Source organism: Aethalodelphis obliquidens, unplaced genomic scaffold, assembly GCF_003676395.1.
Source record: "Aethalodelphis obliquidens isolate GAN/ISIS:26980383/991018 unplaced genomic scaffold, ASM367639v1 scaffold9, whole genome shotgun sequence".
In the NCBI taxonomy this organism is placed as follows: Eukaryota; Metazoa; Chordata; class Mammalia; order Artiodactyla; family Delphinidae; genus Aethalodelphis; species Aethalodelphis obliquidens.
This window is the reverse complement of record NW_020837953.1, coordinates 10,159,582-10,185,259: the sequence shown is the minus strand read 5'-3', so window position 1 is coordinate 10,185,259 and position 25,678 is coordinate 10,159,582. Positions and strand designations below refer to the sequence as shown.

At 42.6% G+C, this 25,678-nt stretch overlaps 1 long non-coding RNA gene across 2 annotated transcripts; it reads right to left on the bottom strand.

The window, feature by feature from the left end:
- Positions 1–240: 240 nt before the first annotated feature.
- On the bottom strand, positions 241–21,777 carry LOC113621584 (uncharacterized). 2 transcript variants are annotated; one of them, XR_003433228.1, is made up of 6 exons: positions 19,998–21,777; positions 16,833–16,931; positions 16,636–16,716; positions 15,388–15,597; positions 7,593–8,088; positions 241–2,420 (listed from the first exon to the last, which is right to left on the bottom strand). It is a non-coding gene; the product is annotated as an uncharacterized LOC113621584 (long non-coding RNA). The 2 variants fall into 2 exon arrangements; XR_003433227.1 differs by lacking the exon at positions 16,636–16,716.
- Between the last annotated feature and the right edge of the window lie 3,901 nt (positions 21,778–25,678).

Here is a 25,678-nt window from a genome sequence, read left to right as displayed (position 1 = left end):
GGGTTATTTTAAGCTAAAGGCACTTGAAAAACAGCAGATACAAAAGGGATACTTTGATCTCCCCTTTCCTCCTGAATACAGGAGGTAAAGCTCCCACGTAGGAGCTGCCCTCCACATACCAGGAGAAAAGAAACACTCATCAAGCTGAGAGCAAGAGAATTCTACACAAACCGACATTGTTAAAATAATTCTTATCTTCCTTTAGCCTCCCTGTACATTTTAGTTACTTTTCCACAATTGCCTCTCTTCGTTTAACCTAGTATTAAAGCATTTAGGTTTTGCCACTTCTTTGGGTCTTCATTTCCTTATGAGGGTTCCCGTGTCACATAAAACTTACATTGAATAAATTTGTATGTTTTTCTCCAGTGCATCTGTCTTACGTTACCTAAATTCTAAGGCCCAGCTGAAGACCCTAAGAGGGAAGAGGTAAAGTTTTGCCTCCCTGCAAAGGCAAGTTTTCCAAACCAGAACATTCCAAAGATTGTCAGGCCCAGACACTACAGCCAACTCCAACCTACGGGAAAGAAGGAAGAAGGAGTTCTTGCTGCTTCTCCCTGACCTCACCACCCCACTCCTGTCATACAGGTGCCCTGCTCTTTGACTCTGAAATTTGGTTCACACATATCCTCCTCTGAAAGACAGACTCATGAATTCTTCAAGAGCTGGTTCAAAAGTTACTTCCTTCGTGAACTCTTCCCTGAAAGCACCAGTCAGAGATTTGTTCATTCTTTTAACTAATATTTATTGAGCACCTATGATGTTCCAGACCTAAATTTGTAGCCCTGTGCTATAATATGATAATTGTGTCTGGGCTTGACTCTCCAGCTAGACTGGGATTAATTTTTGGTGTAGTCCTAGTAAAATAAAGGAAGGAAGAGTCAGCATTTAATCCTCACAGCTGAGTTTGCAAATGTGAAAAATGAGACACAGAAAAATGAGACACGGAAAATAACTCCCACAGGCAAGTTAGATTACTTGCCTAAGGTAATACAGCTGATAAGTAAGTAGGGCCAGGAATCAACCATGGTCGCCTTGAACACCTGGCAACCACATTAGCTTCTTATGAAAAGGCTGTCACACTTCATGCAGCTACTTGTTTGTATGTTTATTTTTTGAGAAAATTTTTAAAAGAGGAAAATTACTTTATGATTATTTTTGTTAAAAGGGTATTTTTTTCCATGTGAGACTTGCCTACTATCTGTACTCAGTCGTAATAGATATTTACTCACTCATTCAACAAACAGCCTAATGCAATGGAAGGATAATCTTTGGAACCAGACAAACTTGAGTTCAGATACGTGTCCCTCCCCTTACTGGTTATTTGACCCTGAGCAAGTGACTTGCCTCCTTTTAGCAGTTTCTGCATCTGTAAAAGGAAGATAATAATGGTATCCTCTACAATGGCTGTTCTGAGGATTAAATGAGCACATTGCAGTAGTTGCTCAAATTTATAGGAAAGTGCTTTGTGATCTGTAAAGAGCTATGTGAATGCATATAATAATATAGTGAGCCAATGGTACAGAAAGGATAACTATAAAACCAGCAAACCTGCAAACAAGTAATAATTAATTTAAAATTACTGCACAAAACAGCAGAGAAGCAAAAGGAGTTTCACAAAGTATCTTTGTTTATGTTAGGAGGAAGTCTGATTTTGTTTTTAAGTGCTTGATACACCTGCAAGAGAAAACATCAAGCATCATCGCCCACAAATACAGCTATCAGAACTGCTCAGTAAATACTAAATAATACAGATTTACATCTGTAATAACATCACTGGATATACTGGAATAAGTTGAAAGTGAGGCTCAGGTTTATACAGAGGCTTTTTTACTGTCAATTATTTTATAAATACCATGATAATGGTAAGTAGTAATAGCTACTATTTGTTGACTGTCTTTTTATATCAGGCACTTTGCACACATATCTAATTTAATCCTTACAGCAGCCTCATGAAACAGGAATTATCACTCCCTTTCCATTGACAAGAGAAGCCTCAAGAAGTGATGGGACTTTCCCAAGGTCATACAGAGCAAAGGAGATGGGATATAGAAATCCAAATTCAATGTTCATTCAGAGAAAGCAAGTAATTTTGCTCCCCAGACTTTGCCAAACCATGAACATTCTACCTTTTAAGCAACATCATTTGCCTCTGAGTAGTAACCACTTGTTACCCAGTTATAGTTCATCCTCTGATCAACATGGACTTCTACATTTTTACCCAGAAATGCTCTTTTATCATCATCTTCCTTCAGCTGCCTGTAATTTCCTGGGTCCTCAGCAGAATCCTCTTCACTTCCCTCTTCAATTCCCCAGATGTCATCTTCCCTTTCTTCCTCCTTTTCCTTTTTCTTCTTGGCCTCTTTTTCCTGTTTTCTTTTTTCCATTTCTTTGTACAGTTCTCTCCATTGCTTCTCTATGTCCTGTTTAGAGTGTGGAATTTCAAAATAATTTACAGATGGTATAAACAAAGATAACTCACTTTAGAAATGTCTGGCATCTTCCCACACTCTTAAAGATTTCTGGTATGGTGTTTATTTACCTATAAATTTTCAGTATGTGTGGGGTGGAGAGAAGTGTGTGTGTGTGTGTGTGTGTGTGTGTGTGTGTGTGTGTGTGTAATTTGTTCATAAATAAAATTGGTTCAGATTCAACAAACATCTACTGAATGCCTACAGTATTGCTAAGCATGGTATGAGACAGTCTACACACATTATTTCTATTCCTTACAGCAGTGTATGAGGTGTTACTGCTCCCACCTTCTAGATGAGGAATACGAGATTCAGACTGATTAAATCAGTTCCCCAAGCTATATAGCTAGTGAGTGGTAGAACTAGAATTAGAAACCAGGTTTTCTGGTTCCAAGTCTGGTCCTCTTTCTGCTATATCACAGTAAAACAACCTTTATGGAACTCTTTGAATTTGCTTTTGAACTGTAGCCAGTACAAGTTTGCAGTCAGAAACGGGACTTCTGAGTTCTCTAATGTGTTCATCCAGGTGCTAGAATTTGATCCTTAGAGCTGTCTTCATAAATTTTACTACTCAGAGGGGCCTTAAAGAAAGGACACAGTCCTTGGGACTTCCCTGGTGACACAGTGGTTAAGAATCCGCCTGCCAATGCAGGCGGATGGGTTCGACATGGGTTCGAGCCCTAGTCCGGGAAGATCCCTAGTCCGGGAAGATCCCACATGACGTGGAGCAAATAAGCCTGTGCGCCACAACTACTGAGCTTGCGCTTTAGAGCCCACAAGCCACAACTACTGAGACCTTGTGCCACAACTACTGAAGCCCACGTGCCTGGACCCCATGCTCTGCAACAAGAGAAGGCACTGCAATGAGAAGCCCGCGCACCACAATGAAGGGTATCCCCCACTCGCTGCAGCTAGAGAAAGCCCACGTGCAGCAACGAAGAACCAACACAGCCAAGAATTAAAAAAAAAAAAAAAAAAAAGACACAGTCTAAACTCCTCTAGGGCTTTAATCCTCACCTAGAGAATCTGGTGGTCTTCTACCCAGACCTGGGGGACAAAGCTAGATTGAGAACCTGCATGCCCAGTAGGATAGGGCCTTCGACAATCCTAGTGGGAGCAAGTGCTTGACATCTTGTTGTGTTTCCCACGTTATTCCCACATTCTCTCTTTCAATCAGGCCTTCATTTTCTTATGCCTGGAAAGCACTGGCTACACTTAATGTCTCTATTTCTTCACTTCCCTCTCACTGCTCTACTCACTGATCTGTTCCCAACCTCCGATCCTTACCAAAACAGTTCTTGCCAAAGGCAACAAAAGACCAACTCTACCAACTCCTCAAGCCCACCTGCACCTATAACAACTTGTTAAACCATTTCCTTTTCATTAGACCTCAACCAACTCATATCTTCCCTTTCCTGCTTTCTTTATTTTTATGTGATTACTCTCTTGCAAACATCCTCAACTCCTTTGCCCTTCCCTCCCTTAGTTGGGCAAATCTTCAAATCTGGTTAAATCCAACTTGCCAGGCCTGCACCTAAGCAGAGAAAATGGCTAGAGAAAATAGTAAAAACAGATTGTTCTCATTTTAAACTCATTAAAACTAAACTCAAAAATTAACTATAGTCCAATATAAAAAAAATTTTTTAAATGCCAAGACATTTGACAATTAAAAAAAAAAAACCAAAAACTAAACTCAAGTGAGCCCTTAATGCTAACTGATGAGCCTACTATATTTCTGTGGTTGGTTCACCCTCCTTCTCCTTTTCCCCTGGAGCAATGTTGGGCTAGCAAGACTTTCTCAGAGCTGCACTGCACTTGACTATAATTCCTACCCAATTCTCCTTTTCCTCTCTCCTTTCACAGGTGCCTATTCCTGCACCCTCTACCCTTCATCTTTCCCAGGCATTATCCCCAGTAAATCGCCTACATTTCTAACACCATCTTGGTGTCTGCTTCCCAGAGAATACAACTACATATACTCCCACCACCAAATCTACCCACCTGCCTGTATTAATTCTTATATAGTCATTCTTTATTCCTGTGATTATGGATAAAATATCCATATTCTTATGGAAAGCCAACCCATCTTCTTGGGCACTAGATGTCATCCACTCTCATATTCTCAAAAACAGTGTTCTAGAAATTCTCCTCTTTCTCTCCTATATTGTTTTTTTCTCTTTATTGTATCATTCCCATTAACATACAAGCAGGCAGGAAGATCTACTGTATATAAAAAAAATTCTTGACCAACATTTCCCTTTACCTACCACCCTATTCTCTCTACACTTATTACAGCAAAACTCCACAAAAGACTAGCTTATACTTGCTGTCTCTAGTTTTTCTCCTTCCATTCTTTCTTGGACCCATTTTTTTCCCCTATACGTCTCACTGAAACTGCTCTTGTCAGAGTCACCAATGAACCCCATGTTATTAAATTCAGTGGTCCATTCTCAGTCCTCATCTTTCTTGATCATTCAATACAATTGATCACTACTTTCCCCCTTAAAATACTTTCTTCACTTGGCCTACAGGATAATGTCCTGGTTCTCTTCCTACCTCGCCGGCTACCCTTTCTGTTTTGTTTGCTGGTTCCACTTTATCTCCCTGATCTCCAACTATTGGGGTGCCCCAAAGCTCATCCTCAATAACTCCATCCTTCTGGTCATTGGGGTCAAAAACCTTGGAGCCATCCCTCTTTACTCCAACCCATATTTTGTATCTAATCCATCACTCTTGTGAGTTTAACCTTCAAAATGGATCTAGAATCTGAGCATTCCTCTACCTCCACCACTACCACTCGCTTCTGCCTTTGTTCCCCTATAGTCCTTTTTCATTCGTATAGACTTTTGCAATGCAGCAGCCAGAGTAACATCTTAATCTATGAGCCAGTTCATATCACTCCTTTGCTAAAAATGGCTCCAATGGCTCCCCATTTTACTCAGGGAAGTGGCCCCAACTACTCTCATTCTTTCTCACTCAGCTCTAGTCACACTGTACTTCTTACTTTTTCTTAGACAAGCAAGTTATGCTTCTACTTCAGGGACTTTGCATTTGCTATTCTCTCTATCAGAAGGCTCTTCTTCCCAAACATCTGCGTGGTTTGCTCCTTACTTCCTCCAAGTCTCTTAAATGTTGTTTACTCAACAAAGCCTCTCCTGACCAAAGAGCAAAACCCCCATGATGACAGCCCTCTCTATTGCTTTATTGTTCTCTGTAGTTTATCTCACCATCTCATGCATATATATTTACTTCTTTATATGTTTCTTGTTGGGCTCCCCTGACTGAATGTAAGCCCCATGAGGGCAGAAACTTCTCTGTTTTATTTCACTGGTATATCTCCAACAACTACAACAGTGCTTTGAACAAGCACTCAACAAATATTCGCCAAGTGAATATATAGGTTAATAATAATAAGTACCATGTATTGAGCACTTACTATATGCCAGGAACTTAAAAGACAATTGGTATCATCATTCCCAATTTATAGATGAGGAGACTGAAGATCAGAGAGGTTAAACAACTTGACCAAGGTTGTACAGCTAGTAAGTAATGGAGCCTGGATTTGAACCTAAGCAATCTAGCTCTAAAACTCATGCTCTTGACCAATATGTAATATTTCCTCAATAAAACAATATTAGAGGACTTCCCTGGTGGCAAAGAGGTTAAGAATCCGCCTGCCAATGCAGGAAACACGGGTTCGATCCCTGGTCCAGGAAGATCCCACATGACGCGAAGCAACTAAGCCTGCGCGCCACAGCTACTGAGCCTGCACTCTAGAGCCCACGAGCCACAACTACTGAGCCCGTGTGCCACAACTATTGAAGGCCGCGCGCCTAGAGCCTGTGCTCCGCAACAAGAGAAGCCACTGCAGTGAGAAGCACGTGCACTGCAACAAAGAGCAGCCCCCGTTCGCCGCAACTAGAGAAAGCCCACGCGCAGCAACGCAGACAAAAATAAATAAAATAAAATAAATAAATTTATTTTAAAAATAACAGTATTAGATGATAACCTCAAAGTAAAAACAAAACAAAAGCAGACTAAGAAGTGTAAAAAGTCTAATTTTTATTTTTTTCCATGATGACTATGTCAATGCTTCTTTGAAAATGCTAAGTATCAAAGTTCTCTCAAAAATTTCTTTTTTGGGACTTCCCTGGTGGCACAGTGGTTAAGAATCCACCTACCAATGCAGGGGACATGGGTTCGAGCCCTGGCCTGGGAAGATCCCATATGCCACAGAGCAACTAAGCCCGTGCGCCACAACTACTGAGCCTGCGCTCTAGAGCCCGCAAGCCACAACTACTGAGCCCACATGTCACAACTACTGAAACCCGCGTGCCTGGAGCCCGTGCTCCTCAATAAGAGAAGCCACCACAATGAGAAGCCCGAGCACCGCAACGAAGAGTAGCCCCCCCGACTTGCCGCAACTAGAGAAAGCCCACGCACAGCAACGAAGACCCAACACAGCCAAAAATATAAATAAATTTCTTTTTAATGCTTGTGCTTTGCTGGTGCTCTAACCATGAGCCTTGTCTGCCTTTTGGGTAATCAAGCATTGGCCACAAACGCGCTTGAATGGCCCAGAACCAGGAGGTCTGGATGAAGGGTGGCACCAAGAAGAAGCCATTGTCCTAAGTATCACTCCACCCGTAAAATAGTTCTAGGAGAGCAGGGAAACTGGTAAACAGCACTAACATCTTGCTTCTTTCTCCAAGTCATCCATCAGAAATGGGTTCAGTGGCTCCCTTCTAGATCACCACACTGTGAGCAGGGCGTGTGACACAGAAGGAGTGTGCATTCTAACTCAACAAGTTAAAGGCTGCATGTGACCTTGTACAGTTCATCTATACTCTATGAATCTCAATTCCTACATCTGAAAAACGGGAATAACAATACCTGTCTTGCTGGTTTGTTTTAAGGGCTTAGTGGGAAGACTTTTGGAAAGTGGTCATAGAGTCAAGTACAAGGTCGTAGATGTCCAATGAATACAAGTTCTTTACCCTGCCTCTCAGGGCCATTTAACCAGCAAATGAGACAATGACTGTGAGACTGATTTTTTAAATGCAGAGAACAGTGCCCAACTGAAGAGTCAGACACCTGGAAATCCAAGGGAGGGAAAAATCTTACTTTTCTTATTCCCCAGGTCTTATTTCCAGCCTCTTCTGCAAACTCTTCATTATTTGTAAGAAGGAAATTATCAAAGATGCAGCCTGATTTCACCTGTTGAAATGAAAACAATGGGATTATTAGAACTAGGTCAAAAGGCTTTAAAAAATCAACTGGAAGCTTTGCTAAATGCAGATTCCCAGGCCACGGACCAGAGATTTTAATCAATAACTGAGGTGGAGTGAGGGAATACAAAGATGATTAAGAGCACAGAGGGTCCAGAATGCTGTACCACCTTAGCTGATCTGCTCTAGAAAGAAGTTACGTTACTGTTTCCCAAGGTTCTGTGTTCTCCAAGCCTGTGACCACTCTTTCAGAGGGCTGTGAAGAAATTTTCATCATTCTGCTAGGCTCCAAATTGCTGTCCAGTGGCTCTTGCCCCAGCTCAGATTGATAGTCTCTGCTGCCACTTATAGATGTCCTTTTTAAGGTTCTCTCCTCAATATAATCAGAAAAACTAAAAGAATACGGGGAAAAGAAAAGGTTCAACAAGAAGTGCAAGCATAATTTAGATTCTCTACCATATTTCTCTATTTTCTTAAAATAACATATTTAATATTTACAATTAAAGAAAAGGATGAATCAAGTCAACGGTATATAATAATTTCAGTGTTTATTAATGATAAAGGAACAAAATAGAAAGAGCAGCAGTCATGGAGTCAGACAGACCAGCTCAACCACATACTAGCTGTGTGACTTTGGGGAAGTTACTCAACTCCTCTGAGCCTATTCCCTCATAAGTGAAGTATTAAAACTAACTCACTTGAAGTGTTGTCATGAGCATTAGAAATAATATATGTAAAGCACAGTGTCTAGCAGATAACAGTCATTCGATAAATGATAATAGTTATTATCATAACTTTTCATTATCTGGATATGTTTCAAAAGAAACAAAAGGAGAGTCATTCTGGATTTTTTTTGCTTTAGCATTATATGTTAAATAAATCAGCAAGTTAATTGTGTGAGAGCCGTTGTGTGACCACGAGAAAGTTTGCAGCATGAGTTATCATGTGTCCTTCCTCTAGGGTTTGAAAAATGTTTCGTTTTGTTTTGCCTTTTTTAAATAAGAAAGACTTTTATTTGGCTTACATCATCCCCCCAACCCTGCCTTCAGCAGAAAAATAAATGACAAAATAGCCACTTTGAATAAAGATCGTTAATTTCCTCTGAGCCATTTAAAAAATTGGTTTTAATAATTCCTTATGCAACTTTACGATTTTTTTCTTTGGGATTTTTTTTCTTTTTGTGAGTTGGGATTTATTTTTTGTTCTGTTTTTTTCCTTCTTGAGCTGTCAGCAGTCTTGGTCAGGGAACTGCTCATTTTTTGGCTCTTCCATTTTTTCTACTCGCAGGAGAAATGTTTCCAATCTCCCCTGTTCTCTTTGGTGCTCACTTACCGCCATCCCCCTACACTAAACTCCTGGCTCTGCCTCCAACTGCGAATCAGGACATGAGGGCCAGTCCTGCTTCCTACAACTCACTAGTGGAGGGACCTTGGTTTACTCATATCTCTTCTGTGCCTCCATGTTTTTATCTGGAAAATGGAAGAAAATATAATTTCCCTGCTTTCTTCTTACAGTTCTCAGGAGAAAAGAATATGTGAGAAAGAGCTTTGTGAGACTGTAAAGCCTAAAAAGTTAATTCACTGAAAGTTACCTGGTTTCCTGTGATGTCCCACTTGAATCATAAAATGGAAAGAGTATAGGTTTGGGCACTTACTAGCTATGGGATCTTGACAAGTCAAGTCACCTCTCTAAGCCCTCCACTTCCTGGTCAGTAAAACGGAGATGATAAGCCCTACCCTCCAGCCCCACAGGTCTGTGACACAGACCATATGACCTAAGGAATGTCAATTGCTTTGCATTATGGTTGTTAGGCTATATTCATTGCATTTTGTGTCACTACTCCTTCAGAGATCATAAGGAGTCCCAAAGCTAAGAGAAAGAATTTTTTTGTCCACTGCCATCTCCTCCTAGCCTCTGTCCTGATGAAAGAATGCAGTATCTTCTGCCTAAGGAAAAAAAAAGGAAAGAAAAGAAAAGGGACTGTGTATGGGAGTGTAGGAACAGAGAGCAGGATGGGTCAGGGACTAAGCAGGAAGATTAAGCAGCTTACTAGGCTAGGACCTGATGCAGAGGGCGATGGACTCACAGAGCATCTGGAACCCCGGGTTGGCGCAGGGCAGGTGAGAGAATTCCAGCCCATCTCTATGCTGAGAGTCTCTAGGCTTTTCCAGTGAGGTGCAGGGGCCCTGTGATAAACTGGATGTGTTGGTTTGGCTGAGTGGGTAGGGTGGAGTAGGACTTGGGAGTGCCAGACCCAACTAGAACTTAAAAGGAAAGGATGCCTGCAAGGGTGATGTCAGCGTTGTACAGAACTGTATCACAAGACAAAAAAAAAAAAAAAAAAGAGATAATGCTGGAGTTTCAGAAATGTAGTCTCTCAGGATTTGTCCCAGACCTGCTGGATCAGAATCTGCATTTTATTAAGATCTGAGTGATTCATACGCATGTTAAAGTTTGAGAAACACTCCTTCAGCATGGTTTAAATTCTCAAATAGAAAGGTTTGCCTACTTGAGGAGGAAGATAGAACTCAGAGCAATTAGTGTCAAATAATTTTTAAATTTTGTATATGAACAAAGAAACTGTTTAAAGTGTGTGCCTTAATGTTTTCAGTGGAAAAAAAAAAACCCAATGCATTTTAAGGAAACAATCAGATTAGGCATATTAATATGACCACATATTTTTTCAAGATGTAGAAAGTTCCTATTATTTATTAAAAAGGGACAACTGAAAAAAAAAGAGATAACAATGGGAATTTGTACAAACTGTATCCACATTCTTCAGAGAAAAAAGGAACAAAAGAAGGACATATGTCTCTCTTCTTCCTTCTCTCCTGAACCCCTACTATGCACATGGTAATTTACATACATCATCTCCTTACACTTGTGTGCTGGCCTCACTGAGCCAGGGAAACAAGAAAGTCAAAATAAATAAATAAACCAAGAAAGCTTCAAATTGGGGGTGTCTGTTCAAGAGACCTTTAGCAGCCTTGAACTGTAGAAATCACTGGTCAGAGACAGAGATTTCACTGGCTGTAGAACATTCCAGGATACACCCAAGGACAAGTGGCTGCAGTTTCTAGAGGCTCTATTGTACGGTGGGTGTAATCAGTAAACAAGGACTTTACGGGCTGACAGACCTTTGAATCCTGTCTCTCCCATGCACTAGCTGTGTGTTCTTGGGCACATCATGTGACATTTCTGATTCTCAATTCTCTCAAACATAATACAGGGTAATAATAAGGGATATTAATGCTCACTTCCCCTTCCTCTCCAAGGGAATTCCAAGACTATGTATTGATAGGTTTCAGTTTCCAAGAGGTCTCCTGGGCTAAAGCTTTCACTCTGAGGCAGGCACTTGAGGTGCTCTCTTTCTCCTGAGCTGGGAAAGAATCCTCGCATTTTCAACATCAGGTCTCATTGGAAGAAAACAACTCTGTGAAGGCCTGAGTACCTGAGCCCTCCTCTCTTCCTTCAAATCAGAGCCAGGAAAGGTAACTGGCAGAGAAGAGGGAGGCTAGGTCAGGATTTGTCATCATGGCTGGGACAATCAGTCCCAACATCTATCTAGGGATTTTAATATTTCAAAGATTTACCACATCTCTGATTCCCTTTTATTTCCAGAACTACCCCAAGATTTACATAGGACCGGCCTAGCAGTATAAAGTATTGGAACACTGAATCTAGCCTCAGAAAGGCCTGCATTCAAATTCCAGCTTTTCTGCTTACCAGATGTGTCTTCAGGCAAGTTAGCTAACTTTGCTGAACGTCAGTTTTCACATTTAGAAGTAGGAGATTTCATAGTGAGAGTTAAATGGCACTTGCAAAGTCTCTGAAATAGTGCTCGGTACATGGTAGAGACTCAATAAATTTTAGCTATTGTAATTATTAGGATGAATATAATTAATCTCATTTTAAAGAGGAACAGTTTGAGGTTTAGAAAGGTCAAGACTCACTCAAGTTTTGTAATTTCCAGCCTGGAGCTCTTTCTACTTTGTGGAACCTTTAGAGGGACTGTTCTTCCCTGGCTCTGAGCCCAGAGAGATTTACCCGCCAAAGGTCCAGGCCAAGGACACTAATGTTATAATAGTGACAAATGGTTGGGTCGGGCTTATATTCAGGGTTGTCTATTTCTGGATGAATCCACTCCCCCTGGTAACTGAGATTGTGAATGATCCGAGGTTTACATTGTCCCTAAGCAAAGCACCAAAGAGTGAACACGGCATTAGTATTTTTCCATTCTTCTCATGCAATCAGAAAGATTAATCAATTAGGCATAAGGATTCAGAGCAGGATTCCTTGAGCTTCTCTCCCTTTCTTTGAGCTAATGCACAAGACTCTTCCAGGTTCCCCTTTCTTTTTTTTTTTTTAAAGAAGATGTTGGGAGTAGGAGTTTATTAATTAATTAATTAATTTTTGCTGTGTTGGGTCTTTGTTTCTGTGCGAGGGCTTTCTCTAGTTGTGGCAAGCGGGGTCCACTCTTCATCGCAGTGTGTGGGCCTCTCACTAACGCAGCCTCTCTTGTTGCGGAGCACAGGCTCCAGACACACAGGCTCAGTAGTTGTGGCTCACGGGCCCAGCCGCTCCGCAGCATGTGGGATCCTCCCAGACCAGGGCTCGAACCCGTGTCCCCTGCATTAGCAGGCAGATTCTCAACCACTGAGCCACCAGGGAAGCCCCCAGGTTCCCCCTTTTTACCCAGAGGGATATGAACATGGTAGCAGAGACGCATTCTGAGCCTGGTCCCAGCTCTCTGCATAAGTTTGTTCATGATGTTAAGAAAATGTAGCTTCACAGGGAACCACCATCTAAGGACTCTGGACTTGGGGCCATTCTCTTCCTGGTGTGCAGTGTAGGAAACTGTGACCAAATAAAACAATGTTTGTTTCAGTCAGTATTATCTCTGGAGCATTTGATAGTTGATTCCTTTAGTTCCCTCTCATTTCTGACATGAGGTCAGGACTTAGCCCTTAAAAAGAAGTTCCCCCACCCTCCCCCAACATGCCTGGCTGATTCATGTCCTACCCTTCCCCTTTCTGGACCACTTCTGAGACTTCCGGTTCCTGACCCCAGACCCATTTCCTGTTTTGATCATGTTCCTTTGACTGATTTCCACCACTCCGGACAAATCCCTTGCCTAGGGCTCCCTGGACCTCTGCCTCCCAGCATCAACCTTGACCACCTTCTCCCAGATAGGCACAGCCCTGAGAACACGGCCCAAATGAGGCTACAGTCTTATGGAGAAGGGGAAAGGAGGAAGATGACCACAGGATCTCAGAGTTTCTGTTCTATAGATTAAAATTTACATCTCTTCTCTCTTATTTCTCATACTGATTGGCAGGAGAGACCCCCTCACCTTATACTTCAGGTTTGGTATCAGGGGCCCTTCCCACCCCCATTCATTGCCTCATTCCAGTCGTCTGGCTTCCAGGTCTGGGATGCATTCGAGGTCTTCCCAGTCCTAAAACAAAATGTTCCTCCATGAGTGTAGATGGGTGGGCCGGTATGAAACAGGGGTACAGAGTACAGTAGGGTTGGACCTGGCGCCCTACCCCTGCCGCTCTCCTGTCCTCACTCCTATGAAAACCCAGCTCAGGGCTCTGCAAACAAATCCAAAACATACAGCAGAGAAAAAGCCTTTAAGCAACTCCAGTGCCTCCTCATATTCTCTATCCTTCTGACCTTGACTACTTTAATCGCAAATAAGATGGGAATTTCCCTTATCCTGGCCCTCTCCGTTCCCCAGTTATGTGCCCCAATTGTCAGAACAAGTCTTCTAGCCTGTGTCCCTCTCCCTGAAGGCCTCTCTTAGTGACCTGCATTGTACCCCAGCATGTTCCCAGATCTGTATCAGTCCTCCCTTGTACCCCAGGTCCCTTCTATTTCCTAAGACAGAGCTCCAAGTCATGGCCTGTCCTAACGTTCATATTTCTTCTGCTCTGGAGCCTCCAAAGTTTTGCTCTATCTACCTGGCAGTTCACCTTGGTGCTGACCACTTCCCAGACTTACTAAAGGCTTTGCTGCCAAGCCCACTAGACTCACAGTCATTCAGTAGCATGAAGTTCCCTAGTTCCTGGGATGCCTCAGCTGTTTTGTGGTTCCTGAGACATTAACAGTCAGCATCCTCTCCTGGGGGCTATAGAATTGATAGAGCCCAGCCTATCTAAGTAGTCTCCACCTTCTCCGGGTCTACTCAACAGGGAGCATAGAGGCCTGGAGCCTCTCCCCTCTCCCCCAGGCCTTGATCCAACCCTGACTACATCAGGTGCATGGTCCACACCAGGAGGGAGAGTCTATGGTTAGTCTTGCTGCCCTGAGCCTGCCTGCTGGGTCTGGAAGTAAACTAGTCCCTAATTCTCCCAGGGTGCTGAAGATCCAGACACTGCTTGATCATCTGCCTTAATTCTCTGACTACACCTCCCTCCCCCTGGGTTTGGAGCCCATTGAATCTCCCTACACATGGCTGGGCCACTGCCCACCTCTCTACAGGCCTCTCCTTACAGAATGGATTCCAGTTGCTGGGTGCCATGCTGCTCCTTGCTGAACCCTGAGCATCTCCTCTGCATGAGGGTGAATCTGCTCTGACCTCAGGAGCAGCAGCCCAGCAGGTGAGGCCCTCCATGACCTGGCTCCAACAGACCATTCCAACTCATCTTCCATCACTCTCCACCTTGAACTTTATGCTCCTAAAATATTAAACTGCTGCTTGCAGTTCTTTACATAACCATGTTACTTTCCACTTGACTGATGTGCCTTCACTCCTGCTGTTCTCAGGGTCTGGAATATTTTTCCTCCAACTCAATTTCCCTTGCTGTAATGAATGTACTGTTTGACATTCAGTACATGATTAACATATAAATGCCATGTATTAAGAACTTATTATGTACCAGGCATTAAATTATGTATATTAGCTCATTTAATCGTCACAACAACCTTCACATATAGGTATTATAATAATCCCTGTTTGTGAAATTTCACAGCAGTTATATTCCTTGCCCAAGGTCTAACTGCTTATAGGTGGGGTTTCGCAGTTAGTAAATGGTGGAGCTCGGATACAAACCATATCTGTCTGACACCAAAGTCTATTTTTCCAATCCCTAGGTTAACCAAATCACTGAAGCATGCCTCCTCCTTCCCAGAACACCACCTGCACCCCAACTCAGCCTGAGTTAGGAGCCTGTTTGGGGCTCCCACAGGATTTGGCTTTCCTGACTCTCACCATTAATTACACAGTGTGACCTGCATCTATGTACTTGTCTGTATCCCTCACTAGATTCTGAGTCCCAGGAGGATTCTCAGTCCCTGGATTGTTCTATTCATAGCTGTATCCAGTACAGCTTTCCAGTGAATGATAATGAATCAGTGAGTATGTTCCACATGTTTCCCATATCAATAACTTTGGAATCAAAGAGATTCAGGTTCAAATGTTGGTTCTAATGTATGTGTGCCTGGGCAAGTCACTTCATTTTTAAGCATCACTTTCCTTGTCCTCATAGAGGCTGCTAGCAGGGGCAGTAAATCCTCAATAAACGTGAGGTGCTTCCCTCTTCCCTCCATGCCTCTCTGGATACCAATATTTAGCTACACACCTCCTTGAGGGAAAGATGCTCCCCGTTTCTGCTCCATTGTTCCTAGCTTCCTTTGCCCATCCCCACAGCTAAGATCCCCTCCTGCTTCCCATCGAAACACCTCACCTCAGGTTTCTTATCTTCAGGATCCTCTGTTTGTAGGCGTTCATCCCATTTCCTTGGTTTCCGGGTATAGGGGGCTTTTATCTTCCTGGGAGGCAAGAAGTCCCAGTCGTCCTCCAGGTCCCCAGCTGCTACTTGCTGGTTGTCAATTTTGACCTCATAAGTAGCATTGGGGCGAATGATCAGAGTGTACAGGTGAGTGTCTTTATTGATCTAGAAAGGGAACGAGGAATATTTCAGTCCCCTGTTGGACCTCAAGCATTAAAATCACCATCTAAAACAGGCCCTCAGTTCCTGAATGCCACTTCCCACATAGTCACAAACACACTTTACCACATCCCTCATCCCATTTCTCTGGTTAACCCAAAAGAGACTTTAGGTCTCATTCTCCTGAGTACACACTTCTCTGGTGTCACCTAGTTCCCATCCTTCCCTTCATCACAGCTCTGGTCATTCTTTGATCTTGTCTGTTTTTCTGTCTGTCCCACTAGACTCTGAGCTTCTCAACTGCAGGGGTCGTTTCTGACTCATCTGTTGTATCTGCAGGTCCCAGCACAATGCCTACCCTGAGCTGGATCCCAGGGAGTCCCTGTATGCACAGTCCTGCTAGGGAAGGACTTTGCCCCAAACACAAGTTCTCCAATGACCCAGGACCTAGGGTCTTCTCCAGACTCAGTCTCTGCCTCTCCTCTGTGCTCTACTTGTGCCAAACTTCTTGCGGTGCTACTCTTTCTCAAGTCTCCTTGACTTTTCTCATGTGATTACCTCTTCTAGTAGCTCAATCCTCCCTAAAATTGTCACCTTCCTTTACAAGACCAATTCATGCTCATCATTCAAAACTCAGCACAGTAGAAACCTTCTTTGTGCTTCTCTGAAGCATTTCCTAAGGCACCAGGTTGGGGTCTCCTCTGTGCTCTCACAGACCCTAATCAGACTAGGTAGTCATTCTCCTTTGCTTGACTCTTACCTTTACTGGACTCTGAGTTTTGAGAGATTAGAAGCCATGCCTGGCTCACCCTATCCCCAGCCCAAGGCCCAACACAGAGATGGCATTCAGTGATTTCCTGTTGAGTGGCTGATGAAATCCAGCTATTATCCTCCAGCCAACCTAGGTCTCTCTAACCCTGATGTTACTAAGGTAAACTCACCACCCATTTCTAAGTCCAGCACTCCCCACCTCCCCCGTCTCTTCCAATATCTAGCAGTGGGGAAGTGGGCCATGGCAAGCATTATTCCAAGAGATAAGCTTACATGACTTCCTAGGCTTTCAGACCAATTGCTTCTATGTGAAATCCTGTAATTTACAGCACTTCTCTGGGTCTATTTTCTAATCTGCAAAATGGAGATGATAGTACTTAATTTACAGGGGTGTTGTAAGGATTAAATGAGATAACAAATGCAAAATGGTTATCCTTCCCCCTAGGCTGAAGACCAGCCCTCACACTCACCCTGGGTTTGATGGTCTTGTTGTTCTCATGGTATCTCTCTCCCTTGATAATGAGGGATGACTTGTACTTTGTTGTTGCCAAAGCCACAGATGTCAGGGCCTGGAAATTAAATCCCAATACATGAATTTACATCACTTTTAGGCAGTTTGCCTGTTTTGTGGCTAAGACAGACATAGCAGGAAAGAGACAGCACACACAAATTTAGGATTATTTGAGGATAATTTAATAAAGGGACTATTTTAATTCTTTGTTTTGTTTCGGGTTTTTTCTGTTTTTGTTCTTTGTTTGTTTGTTTTTGTTTTTGGCCACACCATGAGGCATTCGAGATCTTAGTTCCCCAATGAGGGATCGAACCTGTGTAAAGGGACTGTTGTAAATGGTGGGGGCAGGACATTGAGAAAATATAAGGAATAATGCTATGCTCCAGGCTATTCCCGCTCCTAAGCTTGAAGGGGCTAGGAGAAGGGGCAGTTACCAAAGCCCAGGAAAAAAAGGAGTTCAGTAGAGAGGGCAGCCAGGAGATAAGCTGTGACCTTCAGTCAAGGGACACAACTCTCCTCCCTCCCTGTGATCTTCTGCCAGGATTCCATTGACCAAACCCAACTGGAAGCCCCTCCTGTGCCGGGCACTTAATACCACATCATTTAATTCTCACAAGGAGGTATTACTATCTCCACTTTTAGTTGGGAAAATTGTGGCCCAGAAAAGTTAAGCAACTTGCAGAAGTTCAAACAGCTAATAAGTAGCGTTGCTGGGCTTTAAACCCAAGCCTAACTAGAAACAGAGCCTGGGGCTCTTCCTGCTTTGTGAAAGCTTTAGAGGAAACTGTTGATTTGTGAGTCCAGAGAGCTTAACCTGGAAAAGGCCCAAGAATAGGGGTTTTTTTAAAAAATATAAATTTAGTTAGTTATTTATTTTTATTTATTTTTGGCTGCATTGGGTCTTCGTTGCTGCACGTGGGCTTTCTCTAGTTGCAGCGACGGGGGCTCCTCTTCATTGCAGTGCGCGGGCTTCTCACTGTGGTGGCTTCTCTTGTTGCAGACCATGGGTTCTAGGCACATGGGCTTCAGTAGTTGTGGCACATGGGCTCAGTAGTGTGGCTCGCTGGCTCTAGAGCGCAGGCTCAGTAGTTGTGGCACGTGGGCTTAGTTGCTCTGAGGCTTGTGGGATCTTCCCAGACAGGGGCTCAGACCTGTGTCCCCTGCATTGGCCGGTGGATTCTTAACCACTGTGCCACCAGGAAGGTCTCACCAAGAATAGGTTTTAACCTAGTTTTTCTACCTAATTTCCCATGCTATTGCTCTCTGACTATCCTAAATATGTTCCTGCATGTACCACACACACACACACACACACACACACACACACACACACACACACACTCAGTGTGCTCTAGCTACACTGGTCTCATCGTTTTCCTACTTGCATTTGAATTTCGTGTCTCTGAGCTTTTGTACACACAGTTTCCTATGCCCAAATTACATTTCCTCTCTCTCCTTTTCTGCTTATTAAAATCTAACTCATTCTTCAAAGAATAATTAATACCTTCTCCAAAATGCCCCCAGGTGGACATGTCATCTTTTGTGATCTCATAACTCCTCATCAATACCTTTTTAAAAATATGTCTTCATTCTGCCTTTTAAAAAATGATTCATATGCCTGTGCCCACACCAAGCAGAAGGCAAAAGGGTAGAGTAGAAAAAGCCCAGGCTTTACAGCCAGACAGACTGGGTTCAAAATCTGACTTCCGACTTGCTCATCTTGGGCAAATTTCTTGCCTTTGTTTTCTCATCTGTAAAATGGAGATGATAATAGCCCAAACTTGTTGGGTTGTTTGAGCATCAAGTAAATAATATTCATTTGAAAGGGAAAAAAAATCACATTTAAAAAAACCTATTTCCAATTTCCCTACTACAACTACCATGTACATTACAGATATAAGTGCCTTGTGAGAAGTGTAGATTCTGAAAAAAATAAAGATGAGCAGACTCATGTTTTAGACCCCCATAGTGCTTTATTGGTTTACCTAAGAAAGGGATTGAAAAATAAGAAAGAGGGCTTCCCTGGTGGCGCAGTGGTTGAGGCTCCCCCTGCCAATGCAGGGGACACGGGTTCGTGCCCTGGTCTGGGAGGATCCCACATGCCATGGAGCGGCTGGGCCTGTGGGCCATGGCCGCTGAGCCTGCGCGTCTGGAGCCTGTGCTCCGCAGCGGGAGAGGCCACAACAGTGAGAGGCCCGCATATAGCAAAAGAAAAGAAAAAGAAGAAAGAGATTGAAAGATAAGAAAGAGAGTTGAGGGAGAAGGGATTCAGACAGAAAAAGGATGAAGAGGAGGATTTTGGCGAGGGCAAGAGAGAGATCTGGAGCTCCCTGGGAAAAGAAAAAATATCTAGAGAGAATTTTAAGGAAATGTTGGTTTATGATGTGTAGTTTAACCCTTTCCTCTGAATTTGCAAAAACCTTCAGTAAAATCCACATTCTTCACCAATGATTTGGGAGTTGGATTAGTTGCCATTGTTTCTTGTTTTTTTAAATATCAACCACGTTGAAACTGAGCTAAGTAAGAGCTGGACTGCCCCAAGGAGGGCCAGTATACTGAGGTTACAGATGCAACACTGGATGCACTACAGATGTTGGATAAAGGTGATTTCCCTAACCTTCTGTGCCTTTCTCTCCCTGAGGGCAGGAACCTCCTTCAGAGCACAAAGCCTTATTGTAAAAGGTACATTTGAGGGTATCTACACAGTTTCTGATCCCTTTCTCTTTCTCTTAGAAATGGAAAGTGTCTCTCTGTACTGCAGCCTTGTTAATACCATGTGACTCTTCACCTCTATATTAACATTTAGGTTTAGAGTTGCTTTTCTCAGGTCTTCTAAGAGTCTTACCACAGAGGGAGGTGGAGCTATCACATTAGAAATTTCCTGTTCCAAAGAATATGAAAAAGAATGTGTATGTTAGTATGTGTATGTGTGTATAAAAACTGTATATATATATATAACTGAATCATTTTGCTGTACAACAGAAATTAACACATGGTAAATCAACTATACTTCAATACAATAAATTTTTTAAAAAATAAATTTCCATCTGAGCCTTTTCTACAACTACAGTGGCTCTCATTAAGACCTCACAGGGCTGACAGCAACTGCTATCAGAGAGCTTACCAAACATGATGTAATACTCGGATTCTGAATGCATATCCTCCTGGTTCAGGGTGTCAGGAAAGAGTTTCACGAACCCACCACTGCAATGGATGCCTTGCTTGTGTTTTACTGAAAACTGAACCACCAAGGTCTCGTTCTCATTGCTGAATGGCTTCTTGTACCTGGTGGAGAGGGGCATAAAACTTGGCATCTTTACTGGTCTGGAGACCTGAGAGCAGAGAGCACAGAATCTCTAGATTTAAATACCCTAAGAGCAGTCAGAGAAACCTAGCACTTGGTCTCACCAATCTCTGCTACATTCTTACCTACTGCATGCCGTCCTGGTGACGTCCTGGATGCTTTACACACATAATCTTATTCAAGCCTCAGAGCAACCCTGCAAAATTGGTACTATCTATCTTCACTTTTACAAATTAGGAGTCTGAGTCACGGGGAGGTGAAGTGATCTGCCTAGGGCCACAAGGCTGGTAAGGAGCTAAACTGGGATATTTTTTTAATGCACCCACTTTATTTTTTTTTAATATTTATTTATTTATTCATATATTTGGCTGTACCGGGTCTTTGTCATGGCACAGGGGATCTTCGTTTCCTCATGTGAGATCTTCGTTGCAGCACAAGGGATCTTAAGTTGTGGCATGTGTGATCTTTTAGTTGTGGCAGGCGAACTCTTAGTTGCAGCATGTGGGATCTAGTTCCCTGACTAGGTATCGAACCAGGGCCGCTGCATTGGGACCGCGGAATCTTAGCCACTGGACCACCAGGGAAGTCCCCTAAACTGGGATTTTTTTATGACATGTTTGACTGATTCTTTCTTTCCCTTATACCATACTGTCTCTGATTTTCAAGAGATACTTAAATACTATTCTGAAGCTTTACAAAACAAGCTCTGTTTCTATTAAGACCCCATGGGTGGCCAGAATCAGGCTCTGTCATGCACAACTGCTGTGGTAGGAAGAGGCCCAGCACAGACTCTTAGAATAAGTAATAATTGTTGCTAACATTTGTTGAACACTTCCTCTTTACCAGGCAATATGTTTCATTCATGTGTATTACTACTCTTAATCCTCATAAAAACCCTATGAGGTGGGCCCTACTAATATCTCCACTTTATCATGAAATCATTGAGGCTATTTCACTTGTCCAGAATCACACAACCAGTCTATCTAATTCCAGAGCCCCCCAACCCGAGACTTTATCTCCTCGTCCAGAGAATATCAGAGCTGTAAGGGGTCTTAGAGCCTTTCTAGTCTAACTACATTACTTTACAGGTGACAAAACTAAGACCCAGAGAGGGAAAGTTACTTATCTAAGATCATATAGTCACAAGTGACAGACACACAAGCCAAATGTCCAGACTTCCAGGCTAGTGGTCTTTTCATTATTTTAAGCTGCTGCCCAGCTTTCTGGTTATGACTCTGTCACTTTAATTCTCTGAGTCTTAGCTTCCTCATCAGCAAAATGTGGATAATTAATCATACCCCAGAGGGTTCCCGTGAAAATTAAATGGGTAAGAGATGTGAGCAGCACTTTGTAAACTGTCAATATAAAATGCAAGGGACTATCATTATTCATGCTTGGTTAGGGTCCTTCCTTCATGATCCCACAGCTCTTTGTAATTCGTTGGGTCACATTATGTTGCAATTAAGTTTATTTCAGTCTCTTTGAATAATTTTTAAGCTCCTGAAGAGCAGGGGCATCTTTAATATAAAGATCTAAGGGGAATTCCCTGGCAGTCCAGTGGTTAGGACTCTGTGCATTTACTGCCAAGGGCTTGGGTTCGATCCCTGGTCAGGGAACTAAGATCCCACAAGCCACGTGGCATGGCGGAAAAAAAAAAAAAAGATCTGGCATAGAGGAAATGCTCAATAAATATGCGTTAAGTTGCTCAGAAGGATCACAGGTGCTGATTCAGATGTCTCTTGAGCATTTATTGCACACCAGGCTCTGTGCTTTAAGTACTTTCATGTCTAATATTACATTAGGAGCTGTCTATATTTTAAAGAGCATGCTTATTTCCCCAAAGACCTCAAGGGAGGCTAGAATAGCCAGAGAAGACTTCATGGAGGGAGGAGTGGGCACAAAGGAAAGAGCACTGAACCCACAAGTAGAAAACCAAGTCTGGAATTTCCACTCTACCAAACTTAGCTGTGTAACCATGTGATTTCCCCCCACACACACGGATGCCCCGGAGCCTCGTTTGTACCCAGAACCCTTTTAGAAAACCAGGAGGTACCTAATGAACCTGAGTAGGATGAGGTGTGGGGAGCAACAACCAAGAAATCAAACTGAGAGTAGAGGACTTCCCTGGTGTTGCAGTGGTTAAGAATCTGCCTGCCAATGCAGGGGACACGGGTTCAAGCCCTGGTCTGGGAAGATCCCACATGCCGCGAAGCAACTAAGCCCATGTGCCACAACTACTGAGCCTGTCCTCTAGAGCCTGCGAGCCACAACTACTGAGCCCATGTGCCACAACTAGTGAAGCCCATGCACCTAGGACCAGCGGTCGGCAACAAAAGAAGCCACCACAATGAGAAGCCCGAGCACCGCAAGGAAGAGTAGCCCCCGCTCACCGCAACTAGAGAAAGCCCGTGGGCAGCAACGAAGACCCAGTGCAGCCAATAATTAATTAATTAATTTTAAAAACAAACAAACAAACTGAGAGTAGGTGGGCCGCTGTGCAGACTGAGCCCTCAGAAGAGTCACTCAGACAGCCTCCAGTTCCCTTCTCCTCGGGAAACAATTTTCCAGAGTGGATTTAAATGAGACTTTAAATGTTCAAGCCAATTCGTAATTCTCCTCTTTACTAAACATGAAAATGAGATTCATAACAGTAGCCAGGAGAAAGAAGATGGGAAATCACTCCAGAGGACAATCAATGGATTCTATTTATAGGACAGAAGCTTTCTCAGACAAAAAAACATTGCCTAGAGCTCCTCCTTCCCTCCTAATAATTATTTGGCTCTTACAGCAGCCCTGTCTAATGAACATGGCAAATGATGACTATTATCTCCATCTAATATCAAGGCTAAGAGAAATGAAAAGTCTTGCCTAAATTATGCAGCCAGCAAGTCATAGTTCTAGGTCTGTCTGCTCAGTTCTCTATTGTAGCAGGCAGCTCCAGGGGAGAGCAGTATTTGGGGGTTACATAGTGCTTTCCCCTGTTTCGAGTGCAGAGTGTTAAATTCAAAAAATCCTAGGGTTGGGGAAAGCAGTATGGTCCGGGGTAATGAACACAGTCCTGGAGTCAGACCTAGAATCAGGTCTCAGCCCCACCTCTTGCCAGCTGTGAATATAGCCTTGGGCAAATTATTCAACTTCTCTGAGGCCCCCTGAAAAATTGGGAACATAATAGTAACCATCTCATGAAGTTATTAGGAAGATTAATGGGGATAATGTGTCTAAGAACTTTTAAATACCTGTTACTCAACAAATACATTATTATTTTTGTGGAGACTTCATTCTTCACATTCTACTACTTCTTTTTATTCTAAGAAAGAGACGTGAACTGGTAATCACAAATAAAAACAGTTGTATAAAAGTCAGAACTTTCTCAGTAAATTAGTATGATCTTTTTTTTTTTGACATCTTTATTGGAGTATAATTGCTTTACAATGGTGTGTTAGTTTCTGCTTTATAACAAAGTGAATCAGTTATACATATACATATGTTCCCATATCTCCTCCCTCTTGCAAGTATGTTCTTAAATTGTAGTAATTACCTTTACCCTATGCTTTGTCTCTGCGAAATTTTCCTGCAGTGAGCTGAAATTTGCCATAATCCAGCCTATGTTTAGATTCAACCCGTCTTTTTTCCATCCATCTATGGAGTTAAAGAAGAAAAAAAGCAACATATAAAAATGGTTTGTGTTTTTTTAAAGACAATGAAATACAGCCAAGGCTGATCAAGTCTTATGGGAACAGTAACGGGATATCAAAAGGTAACTCTGAACTACTATATAGCACAGGGAACTATACTCAATATTTTCCAATAACCTATAAAGGAAAAGAATTTGAAAAAATATATATGTAGGTACAACTGAATCATTGTGCTGTACGCCTGAGACTAACACGACATTGTAAATCAACTATACTTCAATAAAATAAAATTAAAAGTAAAATAAAATATATTACTCCAGTATTCCTGAAATCCCCCTCACTATCTGATGCCTGAACCCCACCATTTATGCACTACCATATTAGTGTTCCATTAATGCTCTAACCCACCCTCCCCTATGAAAGTGAAATCCTGAAAACCACTACAGGAATGTTTGTTTGAAAGGCATGAGACACTCTCATAAAAGTTGATGGAAAATACGGTTGGGGGCCTGAGCCCTTATACATATTTATGTTTAGTAAAATAAAATAATAAAATTAGCTTACCAGGTAAAGAGATTAGCAATATCATTTTATACTTCTTGAATTAGTAATGATGATATTGAACAATCAATTTCCATTTACCCTTTTTTATTGCTTAAACTTTTTAGACTCTCCTCTGCAGTTTCAAGGAGAGGGTGATAAATTTGTTTTGCTTTGGCATAGATGGCATATAGACAAAGAGGCATTCTTTTTGGGACCTGGCACTCCATCCAAACATTCAGTGCCTCTCTGATTTTATGCCTCAGAGTTGCTGACTCCCACTTCCTGGACCCACCACAGTCCCAGAGTCATGGGGCAATTTGGCAGCTTGAGATGGAAGAGGCCTTGAGGGTAGCCTTTATTTTGTCTCCTCCCTGCAGCTGAATTTCTCTTTCTCAAATCCGACTACCCAATATCTAGGGTTATTGTCTTAGCTCTGCCCATGAAAACCCATATCAACATACCTCTAATAACGCCACCCTGAGTTGGCTCTGTTGACTCCTATTACTCAAGTCTAACAACCAATGACCTCCCTTCCTGAGGCCCAGGGGCTTGCTTTCTCTTGTCTTCCCCGTCACTCCCAAGATCTTCGTGTTACACAGGCCAGAACGTCTCAGTGACGACCTCACCCATCACTCCTGAGGGAGGGGCCCCAGGAGATTCTTCCTGCCTCAAGTTGCTGTGGCTTGAATGAAATGGATCCTGCTTCCCTGACCATAGTTGACGCAATGAAGGGTAAGAATTGATGTCAAAGTCAAAAGATTTGTTATTATGTGTTAGACCCTTGTGTGGCTCCCTGAAAATTTCCCCTCATTTACTCCCATGGATAATGCTTTAAGATAGATATTATTAGTTCCATTTTGCATCTAGTAAGTGGTTCACCTGAGATTTGAACCCAAATCTGTTTGATTTCAAATACTGCCTCTTCTCTGGAAGGAGAGGGGGATGCAGGGAAAAGTGTTATGAAGAGAAAAAGCTTGTGTAATCATAATAATAGCTACTGCTTAGCAACTACATGTCAGGCATTGTGCAGAGGACCTTACATGCAGTATCTCATTGTAGTCCAATAATAGCTCTGTGACAAATGTCCTATTTTTTCCCGCATTCAAAAGATGAGGAGAGTGGAACTCTGAAACTTGTCCAAGAACAAAGTTTGTAAGTTAGATGAGTAAAGCAGGCTTGGACCCAGGGCTCTGCAACATCAAAATCCGTGCTCTTGATCCCTATACTATACGGCTTCCCATGAAGTCATGTGTGTGAAAAGTCCTTTATAACCTAAAGAGTGTACAGCAAATGTAAGAATCAACCATAGTACTTTACAGTTTG